This window comes from Macaca fascicularis, chromosome 1 (assembly GCF_037993035.2).
Source record: "Macaca fascicularis isolate 582-1 chromosome 1, T2T-MFA8v1.1".
NCBI lineage: Eukaryota > Metazoa > Chordata > Mammalia > Primates > Cercopithecidae > Macaca > Macaca fascicularis.
Window position 1 is genome coordinate 132,089,745 of NC_088375.1, and position 6,000 is coordinate 132,095,744.

At 34.3% G+C, this 6,000-nt stretch overlaps 1 long non-coding RNA gene across 1 annotated transcript in view; it reads right to left on the reverse strand.

Moving 5' to 3' along the window:
• LOC135968684 (uncharacterized) overlaps positions 1-5,385 on the reverse strand; it is a 139,062-nt gene extending 133,677 nt beyond the window's left edge. Inside the window, exon 1 of the long non-coding RNA XR_010583626.1 lies at positions 5,081-5,385. This is a non-coding gene — a long non-coding RNA (uncharacterized lncRNA). The remainder of the gene's footprint in view (positions 1-5,080) is intronic.
• Between the last annotated feature and the right edge of the window lie 615 nt (positions 5,386-6,000).

Consider the following 6,000-nt stretch of genomic DNA (forward strand, 5'->3'; position numbering starts at 1 on the left):
TAAAATATAATATTCTAATGATATCTAATTGTAATTATTTTCTTGTATTAATGTAGTTGACATTATCTTCTTATCCTCACAAAAGAATTGAACCTTCTATGAAGATTAATGCAGCCTTCACTTCACTGCACATTAATGTGGAAGATATCATTACTTTGAGCTCCAGGAATTCCCACTGGCAAAGGGCATTAAATCATACCATCTACACACTGCCTTTTTAGTTCTTCTGACATGTTAGCCTTAGAGGGTCTCTAAATTCAGCAGTGACATTGTGATGTGACTTTGTGCCCAAAATTTGATTGGAATAGCAGCAGGTTTGTATTTTAAAGAAAATGTACCATAGCTACTAGATCAAATTATTGAAATTTTATTATGTTTATTATTTCTTTACAAAATTTCCATGGAAACAGCTAAGTTCCATTTTTAAACAGTCATAAAGAAATACATTAAATTTTATATTTCTTATTTTTATGTAACCTTAATATCTTCAATCTCTTTTATTCCTACTTTATAGACATTGCTAATAATGTATAGATGAATCTTTTTCTAATTGAAAAGTTTGCTATTTATCAGTTAATGCTATTTGGACTCAATTATTAAATGTTTTACTAGATATATGTATGAATAAAATGTACACAGTTTATATAGACCTTATGTCTTTTAACCAAAGTGATTTTCAAACTAGGTGATATCCCCTCATAACTGTTATTTCTAAATTTTAGTTAACAAAAACGTTACTCGACAAGTTAAGTAAATGTTTTCTCTCTAATATTTTAAAATGCCTACTCTCCTAAATATCTATTGTTTTCAATTTTCATAACATTATGAGAGTGGAAAACAAGAAGTAGAAGTGAAGAGTCAGAGAGATTTTAGCCTTAGCACGCCATGGGGAAAAGTCCAGAGGTTGAAGTGAGCCTTCAAAAACAGGAAATTTTAGGAGATTATTTTAGGTTTAATAATTATATATCCCATTTATTTTTATCTTATTTGTTTATAATAGGAAATGTTATCATTATCCATAACTATTTCATTAGAAATAGGTACTCTGCCCAATGATACATTAAAGGTGTAGGAAAATTAAAATTGTGAAAGACTTTAAACTGACCAAAAACATCATGACAGTTTTCTCTAAGTCACTCTTACAGTCTATCTCGGTCTTTCATTATTTTTGAGACATTTCACAGCTCTGTAAGTGTAGGCACTGATAACATTGCAAATGATTCTTTCCCATAGAAATATGAATGATTTTATCAGTAAAACTGAATGAACTATTGTCCTACAGATAAGTCCATTTTGTATCTATTTGTAAATTTATTGTAGCTTGACCCTTTTACACTCTTAAAATTTGTCGAGTATTTTAGGTGCTTTAAAATGTGTGGGATGTAAGTGTTTATATTTATTATGTTGAAAATAGAAATAAAACATCTTAAAACATTTATTGGCTCATTTTAAGGTAACAGTAATGAACACATCACATGATAGTAGAAATAACACTTCAATGTTATGGGTAGATAGGCATGAGTGGAGCAGGAGAGGGTTCTCTCCTCACACATGAGAAATGTTGGGTGATGGTTTGGCAGTTACCACATTGCCTTTCTAAAAGTGAGAAATTAGCAGTCAGCACCTGGGAGAGGACAGCTCCTGATGGTCTACACCTGTTATCCTTAAAGTTTTAATTAAAGCAGGTCCCGAATGGTATTATCTAGGTTTTCTTCTAGGGTTTTTATGGTTTTAGGTCTAACATTTAAGTCTCTAATCAATCTTGAATTAATTTTCGTATAAGGAGTAAGGAAAGGATCCAGTTTCAGCTTTCTACTTATGGTTAGCCAATTTTTCCAGCACCATTTATTAAATAGGAAATCCTTTCCCCATTTCTTGTTTTTCTCAGGTTTGTCAAAGATCAGATGGCTGTAGATGTGTGGTATTATTTCTGAGGACTCTGTTCTGTTCCATTGGTCTATACCTCTGTTTTGGTACCAGTACCATGCTGTTTTGGTTACTATAGCCTTAGAGTATAGGTAGCGTGATGCCTCCAGCTTTGTTCTTTTGACTTAGGATTGTCTTGGCAATGTGGGCTCTTTTTTGGTCCCATATGAACTTTAAAGCAGTTTTTTCCAATTCTGTGAAGAAACTCATTGGTAGCTCGATGGGGATGGCATTGAATCTGTAAATTACCTTGGGCAGTATGGCCATTTTCATGATATTGATTCTTCCTATCCATGAGCATGGTATGTTCTTCCATTTGTTTGTGTCTTCTTTTATTTCACTGAGCAGTGGTTTGTAGTTCTCCTTGAAGAGGTCCTTTACATCCCTTGTAAGTTGGTTTCCTAGGCATTTTATTCTCTTTGAAGCAACTGTGAATGGAAGTTCATTCATGATTTGGCTCTCTGTTTGTCTGTTACTGGTGTATAAGAATGCTTGTGATTTTTGCACATTAAAATCATAGGCATGGGCAAGGACTTCATGTCTAAAACACCAAAAGCAATGGCAACAAAAGCCAAAATTGACAAATGGGATCTAATTAAACTAAAGAGCTTCTTCACAGCAAAGGAAACTACCATCAGAGTGAACAGGCAACCTACAGAATGGGAGAAAATTTTTATAATCTACTCATCTGACAAAGGGCTAATATCCAGAACCTACAAAGAACTCAAACAAATTTACAAGAAAAAAACAAACAACCCCATCAAAAAGTGGGCAAAGGATATGAACAGACATTTCTCAAAAGAAGACATTCACACAGCCAACAGACACATGAAAAAATGCTCGTCATCACCGGCCATCACAGAAATGCAAATCAAAACCACAATGAGATACCATCTCACACCAGTTAGAATGGCAGTCATTAAAAAGTCAGGAAACAACAGGTGCTGGAGAGGATGTGGAGAAATAGGAACACTTTTACACTGTTGGTGGGATTGTAAAGTAGTTCAACCCTATGGAAAACAGTATGGCGATTCTTCAAGGATCTAGAACTAGATGTACCATATGACCCAGCCATCCCATTACTGGGTATATACCCAAATGATTATAAATCATGCTGCTATAAAGACATATGCACACGTATGTTCATTGTGGCACTATTCACAATAGCAAAGACTTGGAATCAACCCAAATGTCCATCAGTGACAGACTGGATTAAGAAAATGTGGCACACATACACCATGGAATACTATGCAGCCATAAAAAAGGATGAGTTTGTGTCCTTTGTAGGGACATGAATGCAGCTGGAAACCATCATCCTCTGCAAACTATCACAAGAACAGAAAACCAAACACCGCATGTTCTCACTCATAGGTGGGAACTGAACAATGAGATCACTTGGACTCAGGAAGGGGAACATCACATACCAGGGCCTATTATGGGGAGGGGGGAGGGGGGAGGGATTGCATTGGGAGTTATACCTGATATAAATGACGAGTTGATGGGTGCTGAGGAGTTGATGGGTGCAGCACACCAACATGGCACAAGTATACATATGTAAGAAACCTGCATGTTATGCACATGTACCCTAGAACTTAAAGTATAATTAAAAAAAATAAAAGAAAAAGAAAAACATACCAATAAATAAATAAATAAATAAATAAAGCAGGTCCCAAGGAGAAGCAACTTCCTGGGCATGCATGTTAAGAGATGAAATTGGTGAAGTATGACCTTCTGGGTACATTCCACTGGAAAAAGGAAGAAAGCCTCCGATACACACCCATGTAAATCCCTAAACACACTGTACATGCTCATTTCCAAAGGGTGAGGAGAGCACTGCACATGCAGAAAACCCACCCTCAGGGAAGAATCATGGGAAAGAGGTGAGCTATCAAAGCCCCAGGATCAAGGTTAAAGGCCCTTATTTTTCTCTCTTTGACCTTCAGTCACCCACTTGAATATCTTCCAAGGGTTCTTTCCTTTCTTTCCTGTTATAAAGCCTTTTTAAATAAACTTCTGCTCCTGCTCTGAAACTTGCCTTGGTCCCTTTTCCGGTTTTATTTTCCTCAAATTCTTTCTTCCAAAGAGGCAAGAACTAAAGTTGCTACAGACCCATATGGATATGCCTCCAGTAACTGAGGGCAATTCAGATTTCTTCCACAGCTAGCATAAGTGTGAGTATAAAATTAGTTTTGACCACAAAGACCTCCTGTAATCTAAAAAAGTGGCAGTTTGTTCTAGACTATAAAAGAATATAATGAAGGACAAAATATGGAAAGTGAATCTGTCTGCCTTAGTTTATAAGAGTCGGAAAGAAAGATATGCAATATGTTAAAATCTTAGCAAAGTTTGATAAAATTATATGGGCTTCTTTCCTTGGTTTACCGATTAATGTCTTTAGCTAGAATTTTAAAGAAAATTTTTTAACCTGTATAATCTGTCTAGAAAACAGATTTTGTGTTTTACTAGAATAAGATTTATTATATTGATTTTATTATATGCTTGATTATTTAAGAATAAAAAATGTGATCCTCCTTAATAAAAGAAATAAGTTTCTTTATAACTGTTTTAATCTCTCTGTTTACTTTAAAAAAAAAAAAAACTTTTTTAAGGGTAATCAATTATTGCTTCTTATGTACTCATAATCTTATTTTGATCAAATGTTTACATTTTTTCAAATGACTTTAATTTTGCCTCTCTAAATTGAATTTGAAATGTAGGGGAAAATATTTTTGAAAATTCACAGTATCATTTACAGATGAAGCTTAAATTTTTCTCCATAGAACCGTGGAAAATCACAAGTATTTGTTCTTTCCCCTCCAAAAAAAAAAAAAAAAAAAGAAAGAAAAGAAAAGAAAATGATGTACTATTCCAAAGAAGCACATTTTATAAGAAATCTTAATTCACTCCCCCTTCCAGCCCACACACCCATGATAATGTGCTTTAACCTGAGGGAAGCAGTGATCAAAATTTTTATAAAACATTTTTGTTGAGTTTTTCTATATTTTTCAGAGTTTCAGTGATCATTTGCTGTTAGACAAAGCAAAAGACTTACTAATCGTAATTTATTATTGTATTAGTTTGTTTTCATGCTGTGGATAAAGACATACCTGAGATTTGACAATTTACAAATGAAAGGGAAGTGTAACAAACTTACAGTTTCACATGACTGGAGAGGCTTCACATCATGGTAGAAGGCAAGGAGGAATAAGTCACATTTATATGGACGACAGCAGGCAAAGAGAGCAAGACTGTGCAGAGAAATTCTGTTTTAAAACCATCAGATCTCGTGAGATTTATTCACTATCACCAGAATAGCACAAGACCTGCCCCCATGATTCAGTTATCTCCCACCAGGGCCCCTCCCACAACACTTGGGAATTACGGGAGCTACGAGATTTGGGTGGAGACACAGAGCCAAACCATATTAATTATTTAAATAGTTAATTGTTCAAAACTTTAATTTTAAAAATGAAATCTAGTTGTTTGTAGACAACTAGGTTCTAATTGATGATGCACATGATACTCCACGGAGTTTTATAAAAATTCAGATACCTAAGTGGTACTCAAGACTTACTGTATCTCTTTACGTGATAGTCATGGTAGATAAAGTACATAGCTTCAAATAAACTATACACTGTATCAATATTTTCCCCTTATAAAAATTGTGCTTCAGAGCTGATAGTGTGTAGAAAACTTTCAGGCTATAGACTGAGTCTCAATTTCCAGGGTTGTTAGCTGAAAAGCAGATGACTTCATAAGACTATTTGCCCCAAATCCAGCAGAACAAGAATTAAAATACAAAGGACTGAAAGAACGAATGAGGAAAATTTTATTGTGTTTGAAATAAACGTGATTCATGTTAATTTTGTTTTCTGGTTACACAAAGAAATTCTTTTTCTCAATCTGTCAACTCACAAGTTACTAAATTCTGTGTTTGTAAAATGAAATGAAATATTTTTAGATATGGTCCATTCTCGCTGACCACTGCTGGTTCTGACTCTAAATCTCTTTACTTTCCCTAAATAGCAATATATTTATTTCAAAGATTTTTAAGACTTTTTGAGCATCTGTTCT